Consider the following 17,554-nt stretch of genomic DNA (forward strand, 5'->3'; position numbering starts at 1 on the left):
GGATAAAAATGAATGAAATAGAACTGTTCCTTAAAGTGTTGCACCAGGTTTGAGCTGTGTAACCTATGAAGGAGTTGACCACGTTTGGCAGCAGTAGTAGCAGTGGGATAGGATGGCACTTGCAGGTGTGCAGTGTATTCCCCCATCTTCTTCCCACCCTAAACACTTGAGTTAACTGGATGCATCTTTCATATCTTCTCAGTCCTCTTCCATCAGCACCCTGGAGATACTGCTGGGGAAAGAGAAAGCCCATGTCACTGCAGGGAGCAGGGCTTGTCCCAGAGAAGTGAGCTGCTCTTAACTTGTCATCCTCCACTTGTCATTCTATCACTGTAAAGCTGGTACTTCTGATAATAACACTTTCAAAGAGCTCTTCCTGTCTAATTTTAATACCTTTTGCAAGTAGCCCATCTAAATGTTTAACTGATTCCTGCGGAGAAGGTCCAGGCTAGTAGGAAAATACCATGCCTTCCTAGGATGTCTTCCCTGTGTAGTAGAAGTTATTCACAGGTTTTGGGAAAAATATTTAGAATCGCAATTATTCCTCTCTTTTTTTTTTTCTCACCTTTGATAGTAAAATGAGAGGTCTCATTAGAGAAGAAGTCTGGTATTTTCCTAATGAAGTTAAACGACAAGATGAAGAAAATCAGTGATGACCATAATATGTCCTGGCCTTGACCCTCCATGCAGCAGTCTGTGCTTTCCAGTCTGGGTGTAATCCAGCCTCCTGGCCATCATTTTCTTGCACAGGGGATAGAAATATCCATTTTTCCAATGACAGGACTGCCAGGATGGTTCTGGGCTGTGAATGGCAAGGGAAGACCTCCTCCAAGGCAACGTGTTTCCTGTTGATTCCTGGCTGGGTACTATGCAATGTACACAGTTTCCACAGCTTATGCTTTGCTCTGGGGTTCAATTCCCACCCCAGGGTCAGCACTGGAGTCCCCTGCTCCATCTAACCATTAGGGCTGCGCCTTGAAGTCACTGACGGAGCCTGCAACAGAGCTGGCCATGGATTTCAGTTGAAGCCTTTTAACGGCCCCATTGTGCTGCATTGTTTTTGTGGGTGTCTGCACCTTTCAAGCAAGCTCCAATTAGAAGAGGGGGGAGAGGAGAGGAAGAGAGAGGGAAGTAAACAGAGGCAAAACGATTCAGCTCTCAGCAAATCCACAGCCTGTTTGTGGGACAGATGGAGCCACGCAGCGAATGGCTTTGCTGCAGCATGGCCCCCGAGCAGGTGGGTATTTTGGAAGTGATGAGCGGTTTACCCCTTCAGTTAGCAGCCATGCAGACTCACACCGGACATATGTCAATAACAGCTCTGCTTGGTTCCTGCTGTCACAGCAATCGGAACTTGCTTATTCCTGCCCACCTGCTCTCCAAAGAAATTGCTGGAATCAAAACAAACAAACAAGAAGTTACTGACACTTGTTGCGTTAGGAGGACAAATGAGGGCTCAGAAGCACATGGGTATTATTTCACTTAAGTACTAATTGCTGAATGCCTTTCGTTAAGAGACCATCGTGGTCATCCCAGCAGTGTTTTGAACTTATATGCAGATGGGCAGATGGCCCTTTGCTGTAATACAGGCAGATGCATCTAACGTTACAGATGGATTATTATGTTGATTTGTCACTGAAAGAAAAACTTATTTCACAATAGGGCATTCATTTCAGCATGGTTCTTTCTCAAGCTTCTATTCTGCCTCTGTATTGCTGGTTTTCATTCCATAAAACAAAGTTCTCAATCAGCAAGGCTAGCATTTCCCCTTCTGTGCTGCAAAAAGAGAAAGAAAGAAAGTTAAAGAGCCTTTCTAAGAGAAAGATGGTCCTTTTGAGAACCTGGAAGATGCATTTTAACTTCAGACCTGGAGGCAGGTCTGGAACAGGCTCTGAAGGGCAGTGGTCACAGCACCAAGCATACTGAAGTTCAAGAAGTGTTTGAACAGTGCTCTCTGCCATAGGGTTTGGATTTTGAGTGGTCCTGTGTGGAGCCAGGAGTTGGACTCAGTGATCCCTGTGGGTCCCTTCCAACTCAGGATATTCTGATTCTTTGGAAAGTGATGTTTAGTCTTTATCTCTCTAAGCCAAACTGGTTCCTGGAGCATCTCCCATATGAAGAAAGGCTGAGCAACCTGGATCTGTTCAGCCTGGGGAAAAGAAGACCAAGAGGGGATCCAGTAAATGTTTATAAATATCTAAAGGGAGGTGGAACTTCCTTATGGTAACGGTGACTAAGAATAGGTTGCCCAGAGAAGTTGTGAAGTCTCCTTCTGTGGAGATATTCAAGACCTGGCTGGATGCCTACCTGTGCAACCTACTGTGGGGAACCTGCTTTAGCAGGGGGGTTGGTCTCAGTGATCTCTTGAGGTCCCTTCCAACCCCTGAGATTCTGTGATTCTGTAAAACTGAACTGTGTTTTTTCCTAGGTCAAGTCCTCCAGCATCACTGGGTTAGAAAGGAGATCCAAGACGGACACAGGGAGGGAACCAGTTTGAAGCTCAAGGTAAGCTGCCCTGAAGATGTTGTTTAAGCAACAAGCAGCAGTGTGGCTGTTGGACTGATAGATGGGGGTCAAAATGCAGGTAGTGCTATCATGAACATGGTACTTTCACAATGAACACTAAGACAATGTGTTTTTAAAGATTGCTTGGTATCTTGTCTTGCTACTTGAAAGGCCAGCTCATGGTTGTGCACTGTGGGCACATAGGCAATGTGAAGGCTGTCCCATATCCAAGAGGAGCAAGACAAGGAAGGAGGTGGATGGTTGAATTGTAGCCAACTATTGCCCTCCCTGTACTGGTGCCAAAACTTCTGGCTACTCCTGTGGTGATCTTCCTGGGTCATATGTTTTGTCTCAGTCTTGTCAAAGCTGCTTCCTTTCCCCAGGACATTCCTTCGTGGGACATTGGAGCAGAGTGAGGAGAGCCAAGGGACAGCCTGTAGCACCACTACTACATTGTAGCTGTGACAAGAATAGCTCTGTTGTTTAAAAAAAAAGAAAAAGAAAAAGAAAAAAAGAAAAGAAAAGAAAAAAAAAAAGGAGAAGAAAAGGAAGGGAAAGAACTCACTAAAAAAAATTGCACATTATGCTTGATATTAATATTTTGGTATTTAATTTTTATCCATTAGAGAAATACATCTCCTGCTGCTTATCTACCCAGCCTTTTTAAGTCAGGGTCCCAAGCACAGCTCTACCACAAGTTTGGCCAAAAAGAGAAAAGCAAACAGAAGCTGAACATGGAGATATGAAATCTGGAACTACATGCGGCAGCAGCAGAAAGTCTCAAAAATAAGAGCAGAAATTTTCCCATAGCTGAGATATGTGCCACAGCCATTGTGTCACACTCCAGTAACAGCCTGCTCTGAGATCACACCTTTTCTCTCACACTGTATGGGGTGTGATTTAACACACCCTCTGCCCCAGGACAATCTGAAGAGTTAAAAATCAGTGATACTTCTCCAAACAGAGGAGGATGTTGTGTGTCAAATGCTGAAAATGGACCTCAAGTGATGGCTTAGGTTTGCCAGCTGTTACCTGAACAGTCATGCCAGCCACCTGGGCTTGATGCAGGACTTCAGATGTGTCAGGTCAATCACTAGCAGTCTGAGTGTCTGGTTCACAGCTTGTATGAGCGATGCAGTCTTGAGGTTTGATCCCTACTAGTACCTGCATATTAATGCTGTTCTATAGCAATGGGAGCTTTGGGGGGCCTCAAAACATGAGCCTGCATGTAAGGGAGATCTCTGATAAAGAAGCAGAATACTTATCTATGGTTGCAGAACAAACAATCAGAGAAGCCAGCAGAATTTAAGACAGCAATACACTAAATACTGGGAAAAAAATGTTGCATAACATGAAGTAGCATTATGCAACATAGGGAATGGGGTATAGCACTTAAAACAGAAAATGACCGTATGACCTTTTGGTTTTAGTTTCTGAACAAAATCAACTTTCATTATGCAACAGTTGACCTGTCCATAAAATAGGGTAGCTGATATTTATCCATGTCTCTGGCATGTGAATCATTAATTAATATTTACAAGGCAGTTGGAGGTCTTGGGATGAATTGCTTTGCAGGTACAGAGATATTCATTGGAGTTTCCTCACTGTCAGACATAACAGCAAGTGTGCCCACATGTCTGCATACAACCACACGTGGCTGAGCTCATTTGAGCTTTCTCAAATGAACAGCATGGTTTCAGATAGGTAAGAAACACAATTCATGGATAGTTAGTTAGCCTTACACTGAATTGCCTTATGCCTAGGAGATACGTTCATGCTATGGATGCGTTTGTCATATTCAAACGAGGAAATGATGTCTGTATTGGCCATGAGATACCATGGTAGATGACTACTGTGGACCTTCTTGGCCTTGGTTCCAGTCAATCTGTGCATCCTATCACAGCTTGGAAATGTGTTTGCTTAAATACACCAGCAGTACACCAACAACACTTTCGTCAGAGGGCCCTACCTCCTCCAGCTGTCTGATGCTGACAGTGTGATGTTGCCCAAGCTCTGCTGGATTCCTCACAAAGGAGTAATGCTGTAGGTAGTGGAAGCTGTTTGGAGCAAGGTTTGGTAGGAGGGCTCTGCCTTCAGCATCTCCCCTTGTGACTGTCATGACCTGATTTTCTCAAAGAGCTCAGCACTCTGCTTCTAAGTTCTGGGGGAAAAATGGGCCATTTATTTGCTGTGCCTAAATGAGATTTGAACTAATCCTTGAAAATCTGGCCCAAATATTTCTTCTGTCATTGGAAGAAAGGAAAAATTCCAACTCTTAGAGGAAGCTCTGGTGTCTTTGTTATCTGAGACACAGCCCTTGAGAATTCTCACATCTATATTTTGCTGAGAAGCAGTGAGAGCATCATTCCATATGGCTCAGGAAAACAAGGCAGTCAAAGCAAAGATGGAGGGAATTGTAGGACTGCAGTGATAAGATCTTCTGCAGAGTTTATAGTGACCTCGCTGCTTTGCATTGTGACTTAGCTGTCTGTTTTTTGAAAAACATAGAGTGATACAAATCAGGATTTGTGAGGGAAACAAACAGCCCACACCCATTCCAGAGGAAAAAAAAGGCATGAAAGCCGGATCTTGCTGACAGCTTGTTGATGTTTCTGTGCTCTTTCTGTAGGAAGGAGACCCCCAGCTCTCTGTGAAGGATGGGCGTGAGCTGGCATCGAGTCAGAATGTCCTTGTGAAGGTGGGAGAGAACTGGAGCGTTGGGGCTCCTCCGCCTTTGAAACCACCTTTGTGTGAGCAAGAACTGGAGCTGTCCTGCAAAGGTAGGTCGGTGCTTAGCAGAGATGAGAGCGTGCGGTTTGCAGCTAAACTAGGAGATGAGTAGGTGCCTGAATTGTTTTATGCATATCCAGGTCAGGATGGGAAAAGGAGAGAGATTTTCTCCTCTGATGCCCGTAAGGTCCAGAGGCAGCATCTGCAAAGCACAGGTTATGTTCATATTCAGTAGGGTCCCATCTGGCCTGGCCGAGGTCTGCCTCTTTCACGTCAACTATAGCCTCCATCCTACTTTTCCCCTTGCAGAATCCCAGTTTCCAAGCTGTTGGGCTGACTGCACAAAGGGAGACGCTGGCTCAGCGTGTTAAGACCACGCTGAACATTTATAGCATAGAATGAAAAAGTAAAGGTGAAATGTGCAGCCCAGGGCTCCGGGTTCATTCTTGTGTGCTCCTGGGAATGGAATTTTTGCCCATTGGACTTGAGCTGCTCTAAAAAGCACAGAACAAAAGCTGATCTTAAAAGTGATCCGCAAAGGAATAAATGGCAGGCGCCTCTTTGTTATTCATGTATGGCACTCAAAGAGCACTTGAAATGGTTGGGATTTTCGGCGGACATTTTCTTTTTTTTTTTTTCTTTTTTTTAATTCTTCTCGGGTTTTGGGGGGTTTTGGTGTTTGTGACCCAGGAGCTGAAATATATTATGGCTGGCTGGGAAACCCATGCATTGGTGACACCAGGAGACACATGTGAGTGAAACAGGCCTAAAAGGGAAAAGCCAGGCGGCTGGAGCTGCGATATTCTCCAAGAGGCAGCCTGGCCTTTGTCTTTTACTTAATTTTATTCCTGCCTGCCCTGTGCTCCGTGCCACATGATTTATGCACTGAATCATGCTCAGCAGCCGTATTCACAAGCTGGCACAAATTTATTTTTGTCTGCTGGCCAATTACACCAACTGCCTCAACTGTTGTTTATTTTCTTCTGTTGCATCCTCTTGAGTTACCGTTAACAGTGTCCCTTTTGAGTAAAGATGGGCTTTTTGGCAACAGGGCCTGTCGGCCTGCCAAACTAATGGACCATATATGTTATCTAACAAGTCAAAAAGGCTCCAATTTCAGGACAGCCTGCAGTTGCTGTGGCCACCTGCAGTGCACTGGCAGGGGTGTAGGCCACTGACCGTGTGGGACGTGTCACCCTGGCTCAAGCATGTCCTTTGGTACAGATTGCCCTTAGGAGACGTGTATGGGCTTTGCTATGGAGAACAACAGCTCTTCTGTGGCTGACAGCCTAACACTGGGATGAAGAGCACCCCACACGTGGCTGATCTGGAGGCTGCTGCAGTTGCCAGAGCGGGACCCAAGCATGGATGATCCTGAGAAACCTGCACAGCGACGGCCCCTGGACTCCCCTGACTGGGAAGAGGTTAATTTAAACAGCCTGAAAAGCAGCAAAGGGAAAAGTCATCTTTCATGAGATGGAACTGTGACTGTCCCTTTCTGAGGAACAGGCCTGTACCAGGGATGCAAGCTAGCATGTGGTCCTACCCTTTGCAAGATCCTTTGTGTATGCAGCCTCCGATTCCTTCTCCTCCAGTTCCTTATCTTAGCTTGTAAAACATGCTGCATATGGCCAACAAGGCTATCTGTGTCTAGCTTACGTGCAAACCTGGAGACATCTCTGCACAAATCACCACTGACTTGCAAAATCCTCCAGCCCTCTGCTGCCTTATTGTCTTTGTGGTCACATGCGCTCTATTTGCTGTGGGTCGTTTACTGCCAACCTTGGAGGAATGTCAGTAACTGGAAAGCTGAGCTTTCTCCTTTCTGTTTTGTCAGTCAGGGTGTCCATCAGCAGATGTAGCAGGGTACTGGAGGACTACAGCCTGCATGGGTCACGCCTTCAGCTGAAATGGCACCAGGCATAGACCAGGTGCCCACACAGGGGATTTCAGACCACAGCCTGCATTTGTAGGGCAACTGGGAGGAAAATGTTGTCTTGTTTGTCAACTGAACTCCACTGATGCTCACTGATGTTCTCCTTATTGTGCCATAGGGAAGGTTTGTATGTTCACATTTACACCTTGGAAGACCATTTCCAGGGCATGACAATGAGCGCATTTTAGCCGATTATTTTGAACAGAAGGGTGCTGGGCTCGGGAGCATCCCTCAGGACCAGGATGGGGATCCTAGTGGCCAGGTGGGCTGGAAGGCTCTGTACTGAACTGTAGGGACAGTGCTGGAGGCTTGGAGGAGAAAATGGAGACACACCATGGCTGAATGTTTTGGTCAACCTCTTGCCAGACTGAGTCTGTACCAGAGCTCCTAAAGGACAGAGCTCATGTCTTCCTCTGACTCTTCAGCAGCATGCTTGATGTTTGTAGGCCAAAAGTGTTCACATGTGAACACGGTGAGCAGCTCAGCAGCTGAGAGGTGTCAGCTTCTTGCTCCCTTTGAACCACTTGTGCAAGAAACCCCTCGTGTGGTTACTGCCTGGCTGGTAGCTCGTCACCACACCGTGCTAGGCCACTGTGCTGCAGAACAGCAGAACAACTGTGCTTCTAGACATGCTGCTGACACCACAACATCCTTGACCAGGCTGGTGCATGCCCTGCATCCTCTGAGGTGGTTTCAGGGTGTGTTTGTCTTCAGACAAAAAGCAATGCTCTGCATGCCTCCAGAGAGGGTCTGCTGTCTGCTCTCAAGTGAGAGGCAGGATGTGCAAGCAAAGTCAGGCTTGGTGTCACCAAACCCAGACTCATTTCCTCCTCCCAGTGTTCGAGGCTCTCTGGAGCAGAGGTTGGACCTGAGACTCATTTGTAGCCCTCAGCAAACTTCTCATAAACAGGAAAGAGCACTGTGGGGAGGACGACAAGACAGCAATCAGTTCTGCTCTGTCTTTTGTTCTTCCCCTCCTCTTTTGTCTTAAGACTAACAATGCCTTGTTTGATTTGTTGCACGGACAGCTGCCAGATGGAAGTAAAACTGTCCTTCAAGAGGGTGGCAGTCCTCAACGGGATGGTCATGGCCTCATCCTGCCTGCAGCTGCGGAAATGCCACCTACTGGGCCTGCTTCTGGCCTGCAGCCGCTGTGCTTGAGGAAGGCTGCATGCCGGGAGGGAGGCCCTAGAGATGCTATCAAGTGACAAGGACCTTGGGCTCTTTGCCTGGGTTGTGTTCTCTTCCCCAGACTTTCCAGATCAGAATAGCGGAGGGAGCCTTCCTTACTGGGGCATCAGACACCGTGCGGGGTGTTATCTCAGCCCTGTGACAGCTCATTGTTTGGTTTCCTTCCGTAATGTCACTGTGGTGAAGGAGAGAGAAAACTTTTGCTTTCCAACTGTTCTCTCTGTTTTTTGTTTGTTTGTTTGTTTGTTTTGCTGCAGCCCCCTGTGCCTGCTGGTAGCTTCCTCAAGTGCCTGAAGCTGATTGGGAAATAGTCCCTGCTGTTATTGAGGCTTGTCCTGCTCTGGAGGGTGATGAGCTCCATGGCAGGAAGCTGCTCTCTCAAAGCAGATCTCTTCAAAATTAAAGAGAAGAGTTGGTTCTCTTCTGCATAATTTGCTCCTTGGCCTTCAAGATTTAACATCCATTGAAAGTAGGGATGGCTGAGCTGGTGTGACGCAGTTTGTCCTGCGTACAGGAGGCATGGCCTAGAGATAAGGACACTCAACTGAAGCAAGAAGTAGGAGCCAGATCTCTGCTGAATTCCCAGATTACTAAGACTCCTTTTTCTCCACTTCTTTCTAGCTCTATGAGTCTTGCTTTTGTGACTGCCTGTTGGGTCATCCTCAACAAGGCAAGCCTGGACCCAGTAACACCAGTGTCCCCCTGTTTAAGTCACCTTCCTGCAACATGGGGAGTTGAATCCTTTCCAGGTGGAGGAGAAACTTTTATTTCTCATATCATGGGTGAGCTGCCGCCAGTGAGCAGTACTGTGCAGTGCAGCTTCTAGTGGCTATTTTCAGGTACTGTAATGCCTCAGCTGACTATTTGTGACTTATCTTTGACACAAGGGGATGCACCAGCAGAGATTCCTGATTCCTCCTTGGCAGCTAAAATACCAACAAAAACAGCATGGAAGTGTCCTTCCTTCCACACCTCCCCACGACCCTAACAGAGGTGTGTGAGGATTTAGATTCCTTACATGCCTGCAAGGCACTCAGCTCAGCTCAAGAGCCTCATCACAAAGTTATTATAGCCTGTGTGCTCCTCAGTGGGTGTGAAGTGGTTAATGACTGACTTGTAAAACTGCTCTGTGCATGGGTGAACTGTGTAGGTGTTTTCAGAAACAGCTGTGCCAGTTTCCCCTGTCAGGATGGGCTTGGGTGCTGGCCAACTTTCCTGTCACTCTCTGTTTGCAAAGCTTTGTGTGATTGAGTTTTGGTTTTTGAAATCCGTCAGGTACAACTGAAATTCAAAAGCTGAAAGCTTGAAAAGCTGAAAGTTTTTAGTATTATTTCAGAGCTTGCTTGGTTTTGCAGGATTCATCACTGTGAATACCAGTGTTCTGGAACTCTGTCACATGATGAAATCAACCTACTACTGCTAAGAAGCACCAGTTTGTAACTTAAACACTGATTATGCCAGGAGGAGAAGCCCAAATCCATTTAGATGATGCTCATCAAAGATCTCTGTGGTCTAGGTCTATGGTCTATATATGGTGTCTGGAAAGCTGGGCTTGGGTATGTGTAGGAACTACTAAATAGGCCATTTTGACACCCTAGTTTTTGATGTCCTACATCGTAACTCCTACAGTGCATTTAGCAGCTTGTGTGAAAGTCTCTCTAGAAAGTACTGTCTTCTGTCCACTGAAAATGCATTTGTTCATCCATCACAGAAGCCCCTGGCAGGTGCCCTGGAGGTTTTCAAGGAACATGTAAACGTGGCACTGAGGGACATGGTTAGTGGGCATGGTGGAGATGGGCTGATGGCTGGACTGGATTACCTTAGTGGTCTTTTCCAACCTAAATGATTCAGTTATTCTTTACAGCCACATGTGGTCAAGGCCTGGAAAAATCTCTTCTAGGTCAGAGAAGTGGACTGCTTTTACCTCAATGGACTCATTTCCTGAGGACAGTATACCTCAATGGACTCATTTCCTGAGGACAGTAACAGGTGAGATAGATTTTGTGCACCACACCCAACATGGCCCATGCAATACGGTTTGCTGTCTGCTGTTCTCAATTCCCAGACTTTGTTCTCCAAGCTATTGAACTTGTCACGTCCCCCTGACGCTGATATTTTAGGAGAAACTAGAGGCTTCTGGAATGATTTGTTCCCATACAAAACTGGAAATGAGTTTCCACCCACTGATACTATTTATAAGCAAGTAGTAGCAGCATTAAACTAGAATCCCTGCTGTTCCTGATGCTACTCAAGGAATACATGGTTGTTACTGTCCCATTACGGGCCCGGTGGGTGTGAAAGGTGCGGCTCATTTTGAACCATTTCTTGTTTATTCTTATCACTCTTGAACACCTGTGAGTCAGAGGTCTGTCTCTGGCTTTCTTTCCTTCTCTCAGTCTACATTTGCAGACTAAAATGGTGGGTTTCTGGTAGATCTTGTCACTTCTATGTAATTTGGCCATTTCAGAATGAAATACGTAAATGAACTTAGGCTGCTAATTGCCCTGTCCTCTGCACTTGTTATGGGTGACATCTGGGCGCATTGGTATGAGTTGTGAACAGTCATGCTTTCTGCGAAGAACCTAAGCCAGAACTGGAGGAAATTAAATCTACAGATAGAAGGATGTATTTCTGGTGCCACTGCAACCAGGGACCCATCCCTCCCTTAGCTTTTTTTTTCAAGCTGAAGAGTTGATTCAGTTACTTGGCAGTTGGGTGCCGTTTCAAGCCTTTTGCTATCTCCTTATTGAGAAAATTGACTAGGGCTGCCTAAAATTTCCAATTTCCTTTTTATTTTCTTTGCCTTGCTCTAGTTATTCCTATCATTCTCTTTTTCAAAGCGACTGAGCTGGAATTTTCAGATGATTGCTCACAATGACTCTGGTCCTTTTACTTTCTGTGTATGGCTAATGTGATTTCTCCCACACAGATTAACCTATGCTTATTGACACTGCATTTTACCAGTGGTTTCATTGCCTGGTCACTCAGCATCATGTCACAGTTATTCATATTCAGATTTAGATCTCAAAATCCTGGATAACTTACAGCAGCTGGTCACTTGATCATTTGATTGCTCATCCCTTTTCCAGATCACTGTGATGGTAGTGAACAGAAGAAATTCAGCATAAATTCTCAGGGGACTTTCCAGAAGCTTATTATATAAGTGTTACATATGTATTCACACAAAAAGGTACACAAAGAAACATATGCATGCATGTGTACGTGCATTATCATATGTATGTGTGCATACATATAATAATTTATGCCTACTTTTAACTTCTGGTATTTCATTCTTATGAGCTTCTGATATTTCATGACAGTAATTTCTTTAAGAACCTTGACTGGGAGAGAGAATTCAGCTGCCTGTGTTTTTCAAAAACCGGCTGCAGTGAATCAATAGAACAGCTCTGGCCCTCATGCCTGACAACTTTCCAAAAATATCTGATGGATTTGTGAGGTATGGCGTGTCTTTATAAAAGCTATGTTGACTTCCACTGACCAATTGATCCATTGAGCTATCTACTTCACACAGACACACAAGTTGAAGAGGGCTTCTGGAGTTCTGTGGTCCAATCTCACATTGAAAGCAACCAACTCTGCTGTTGTCTGGCTAAGTCTTGGAAACCCCCAAGGGTAAAGTTCTTACCTCCTCTCCAGATGTAGGTCTCAGAGCTGCACCATCCATCTCCAGGAAAAAAAAAAACAAGTGTCCTAGTGGCCAATCTGAGCTTCCTAAGTGCAGTCTAGCAACCTCTTCTTCTACCCTTTATTACTGTTCCTCACTTGACTTTTCACCACTGCCAAGAAGAATTTGATTCCATTATTTATTGCTCTTCTTCAAGTAGTTTGATTTTTGGAGACTCTCCATCCTTGACAATATTGACAGCTGGAGCAGACTGCTCAGAAGTTGAGTCCTCTGCTCTGAGCAGAGGTTAGAGTAGGGGTGTCCAGAAGCCCCTTCCAACATGAATTATTCCATAATTCTACAGTCAGGCTGGACTCCAGTAGTGAGTTTCTCCTCAAGGGAAGTCCAAGGTGATTTGTTAGGAGGTATCATCTACTATATCTTGGCACTCCAGAAACAGTTTGAAAATTTCCAAGACACGTATTGTTGAGTATCCTTGGCATACCGGAGCAAAGTGAGCAAAACAGCACAGGAAGTGCTTTTCACACATTTCCTCCATGCGTTCAGTTGAGATGCCTGTATTAGGAAAGAGGTTGCAAACTGATATTCTGCCACTGTCTCATTTTGAGTTGTTCGTCCATTTTTTGATTCAGTGTTTGTTCGAATGAAATGCTGACTGGAAAACAAAGCTTATGTCAGCCCTTACCAGCAGAGCATTCTTTTGAAGGTAAAGAGCTGTAAGGCAGCATGATAGGAACAGTGAGTCCTATCAGAGCCAGCAGCAAAACACTTAAATGCTGAAATAGTTCAGCATCTGCTGAGAGCAAGAACTATCCATATAAAAGACACTAATCTGTCATAGACTTTAAAGCTAGAAGGGATTATGATGATCTTTCTCTCTAACCTCCTACATAATTCAGACCATACGATATCATTTCACATCAAGCTCTTATCTTCCAAATGAGCCTGAAAAAGGCATCCACTCTTGACTGAAGTACTGACAGTGATGAAGATTCCATCCTATCTTTGGGAGATGATGGTAAGATTAGTTATCCTGACAGTTATGAAAAATACAGTCTATTTCAGTGCTTTGTTTCAGCTTTCATCCACTGGCATTTGTGATGCTTTTTGCTGAATTATGTGCTTTTCTACTATCAGGAAGTTTGGCTACCAAGAGTAATTTTGACCAGCTTTCTTACCTTTTTTCAGTGTGTGGTCAAAGCCTCAGAAGGACCCAGAAGAACTATTTCTGGCTGGGTTGTAGACGTTTCAGATAACCTTGACCTTAGCTTGTTTCTGCTAATGGTGATCCTCTGTAGAACTGAGATAATGATACTTCCCTCCCTCTCACAGGTGTTGACTGAGAAAAAAAGACCATTAAAATTTCTCACATGCTACAGTGGGAGGAAAATAGTGGGTCACACGGAGATCAGAGGCTGGATATTACATTCCAAGATGTGGTTTAGTGCAGCAATCTTATCTACTGGAAACTGAAGTCCTCTCATATTGCTGCAAGATATGAGCTGCATTTTCATGTATGGATAGTGGTGCTCTGAATCAAAAGACAATATCTGAAAACATTTGTATAGAGTGGTAGTTGAATATCTGTGAAAGAGAGAAGATATTTGGGGACAGTAGGGGATAATTGCTTTCTTTGTAGGGGACATTGAGATAAGGCAATGTAGATCAAGTGAAGACTATTTCTCATAGCAAAACACTTACCAAGATGTAAAAACAGAAGCTCATCTATTTGATTCAGTTCATCTGTCTACTCTAAATGGAGCGTTTATTTGTAATGGAGCCAGTGGTCTCAGTTATCAGCCATACCTTTTACAGTCAAAGCCTAGACCAAAATAGCTTCCAAGTCCTTCTGATTTTCTATTTTTGTCAGTGATCTGCTTAAATGCTGAGGACACTCAGACCAATCTAATTGGCTAAGCATTTGTGCTAGAGGAGTGGATCACCTCCCTATATTTAAAATGAACATATATATGATGTCCTTGGGGTGGGAGAGCAGGGGTGTCTCGTGCTGCCAACTGCTGAGTCATGGCTGAAAACCAAGGAAGATGAACCACTCAGCACAAGGCTGGTGTCTCCTATACTGTTGCTCTGTGGTGCTCAAGATGTGAAGTACTATGTTGGGATGAGTTGAGATAGAAGATGATCTCCCTGTTTTGCCTCCCATGCTAGGGTCAGCTTTTTTTCAGCCCTGGTGACCAAGTCTGGATGGAGCTTTGCTGATGATGGGGAATGACTCAGTGGCATGAGACTCCCCTCAGCCATGTGTCAGGGAGTAGGTCTTTGTAGATCAAATAAGACCTTCAACTGAAATTCAAAGGAGGTTTTTCCTGTTGTCCACTGTTTTCTGTTATGCATAAGTGATATAGATGGCTTTATTTTCTAGAGTCCCAAATGCATGTGATGCTGAGCTGATATTTAGGCTAAAAATCAACAGCCCAGATGTCCATCCCCATTTTCATACACAGGGAGTGAAAGACTAATTCATTTGGCTCTCTTCTTTCCCGTTGACAAGTTATCATAAACAGAGATGTGTCCAAGTCTGTATCACAAAAATTGTTTATCCTCTATGGTAAAAACAGATATTGAAACAGAAATCTGAGACTTCTTCCAGATTACTCTGGGTTAAAGGCTTTGGTCAAACTATATAGTCAAACTATATAAGTTTGGTCAACTTATATAGTTGCTTTATATTATTTGCTGGTTCATAAAGAGTAATTCAGCATTAACATGTTAAGTCAATAATTTTCCTCTCTTCTGTATCTGTTTTTACATAGCAGCTGAAACTGATGAATCCTGTGATGGAATTATAGAATTATATCATAGAATCATAGAATGGCCTGGGTTGAAAAGGAACACAATGATCATTGAGTTTCAACCCCCCTGCTATGTGCAGGGTCACCAACCACCAGACCAGGCTGCCCAGAGCCACATCCAGCCTGGCCTTGAATGCCTGCAGGGATGGGGCATCCACAACATCCTTGGGCAACCTGTTCCAGTGCGTCACCACCCTCTGTGTGAAAAACTTCCTCCTAATATCCAACCTAAACCTCCCCTGTCTCAGTTCAAGACCATTCCCCCTTGTCCTATCACTGTCCACCCTTGTAAACAGCCGTTCCCCTTCCTGTTTATATGCTCCCTTCCAGTACTGGCAGGCCACAATGAGGTCTCCCTGGAGCCTTCTCTTTTCCAAGCTAAACAAGCCCAGTTCCCTCAACCTTTCCTCATAGGAGAGGTGCTCCAGCACCTCATCTTAGTGGCCTCCTCTGGACCCACTCCAAGAGCTCCACGTCCTTCCTGTACTGGGGGCCCCAGGCCTGGATGCAGTAGTGCAGATGGGGCCTCACAAGAGCCGAGTAGAGGGGCACAATCACCTCCCGCTCCCTGCTGGCCGTCCCCTGTCCACCGAAGCTGTCACTCCATCATAGAAGGCCACCAGATTGGTCAGGCACGATCTGCCCTTGGTGAAGCCATGATGGCTGTCTTGAATCAACTCTTTATCTCATATGTGCCTTAACATGGCTTCTAGGAGGATCTGCTCCATGATCTTCTCACACACAGAGCTGAGGCTCACCGGCCTGTAGTTCCCTGGGTCATCCTTTCTCCCTTTCCTAAAAATGGGAGTAATGTTTCCCTTTTTCCAGTCACTGGGGACTTCACCAGACAGCCATGATTTTCAAATATGATGGAGAGCAGCTCAGCAAATGACAGTGCAGCAAATGACAAAAGGGAATGAACTGTACAAGATGCATGTCTGGGAGCTTTTGGGGTGGGTTGTGATCACTGACGCTGGGTGCTATCAGCCATGTCTTTGTTTGGAGATCACATGCAGTCTATACAGAATTACTTAGGGAAAAACAAACTCACAGGGCCTGATGCTGGTAGTTTGGCCACAGCTTCCAGCCCAGGCCACAGCTGACCGTGGCAAAAACAACAAATTCTTTCATGTTGTTATGTATTTAATTACATAAACACTGGGGAACTCAAGTCTCAGCCCAGATCTCTCTTGAGTAATATAATTACAAAGACTGCTTTGGCAAGATTGTATGTAGCTAGAATTGGCTGTTGGTGTTTTCTCCTTTTCCCTTTTTTAAATAGATGTTTCCAAAGAGAAGTCCTTTGTAAATGAAATTACTATTTCCTTTCATAAATTTTTGAGGAAAAAAATAAAAGGATCTGGCATTTTCCCACTCACCCACCCATCTTGGATTTCATTCAGACATGCTGTGCTCATGACAATATTTTGGCTTTGACAAATGGGAAACTTTTGGATGTCATTGTGGAATATAGGTGTGTTGTGTCGCTTCCTTTTTCTGAGGACAGATCCTATGATTTTTTGCTAATGGCGTTGTTTTTTTCAGATATTTTTGATATCAGATTAACAATATACTGCAGAGTATTTTAATTATTGGTTTTTTTACAGGCACTATGTAAACATACTGTTTCTCAGGCTTCTAAAAGCTCTGCTTCTAAAATATGACAAAAAGAAGTATATAAAAACGGATAATAACCCCCAATCCATGCCATGTAGAAACCCAAGCTCGTCTGCAAACTAAGCACCAAGTGCTTATTTTACAGCATGACCTTTCCTGGTGCTTCCCGACTCATCATTCCAATGGCATTAGTGCAGTTGGAATGGAAATTTTGGTTTCATTTGATTATATGATACTGGGAAAACTCTTGTGGCATTGCTAGTTTGAATTTAATAGTACAAGCTTAGTCAATGTGCTGTTTCATTGCTCTTTACCAACCTGTCATGTAGTTGAGGACATGGGAGCTCTGAGCAGCTATTTCCTCCTCTCCTGTCTCAAGGAAAAAGCATTTGCTTTCTCTCAGGAAAATAAAAAGAAAGTGTTTGTGAAGTTAGGTCTCTTTGGGAACAGCTTTGTTTTTAACACGGCCCTTATTTGTACTGGAGGAGTTACATTGACTTGCGTTATGCAATAATTAGACAACACGCAGATCCCAGCTCTTCCTGGGAATGTTGGATTCACCACATTATCAACTTCCATGCATTTTTCTGGCTTTTCCTATGCAGTGATGGCTGGGTACCCCGGCAGACCTTGAAGTCATGGGATGTTCTGGAGGTATGTGTGGTCACCAGGTGAACAGAAATAAGTCTGGGCTGTGGATCGAGTTCAGGTTGCCTGGTGTGACTGGGAAGAGCACGGTGTGCAAAATGATTTCATCTAAATTTAGTAGCAGTGTTGTGGCTGGAAAGGGATGAAGAGAACTTGGCACCCACCTCCTCACCTCACACTGTCTCCTCCCACAGAAGGGTTGTCGGCCTCCAAACAGAGCACTGCTGGTGTGTAGCCTGAGCAAGCAGCCTTCAAATCACACTTTTTGCTTCTGTAAACTGTTTTGGTAAGTCATTTCTTAGCATCCAGGGCAGCCTTTATGTACCAGTGCTCTAGAGCAATGGAGGAGATTCTGTCCTACTAAGTGGATGATGAACCTGTGTGAGCTGCCCTGGCTGAGCTGTTATCACCTGCATTTGTGTCTTTACGCTCCATGGTCCAGGTAACAAATGAAACCAGTTGGGTTGA

The 17,554-nt window shown here is 44.7% G+C and overlaps 1 long non-coding RNA gene across 1 annotated transcript; it reads left to right on the top strand.

The window, feature by feature from the left end:
* Positions 1-571: 571 nt before the first annotated feature.
* LOC107053318 lies at positions 572-14,940 on the top strand. Its single transcript, XR_005859309.1, has 3 exons — positions 572-2,505; positions 5,135-5,285; positions 6,460-14,940. It is a non-coding gene; the product is annotated as an uncharacterized LOC107053318 (long non-coding RNA).
* Positions 14,941-17,554: the final 2,614 nt, after the last annotated feature.

The sequence above is a fragment of the Gallus gallus genome, chromosome 4, assembly GCF_016699485.2.
Source record: "Gallus gallus isolate bGalGal1 chromosome 4, bGalGal1.mat.broiler.GRCg7b, whole genome shotgun sequence".
NCBI classification, from domain to species: domain Eukaryota; kingdom Metazoa; phylum Chordata; class Aves; order Galliformes; family Phasianidae; genus Gallus; species Gallus gallus.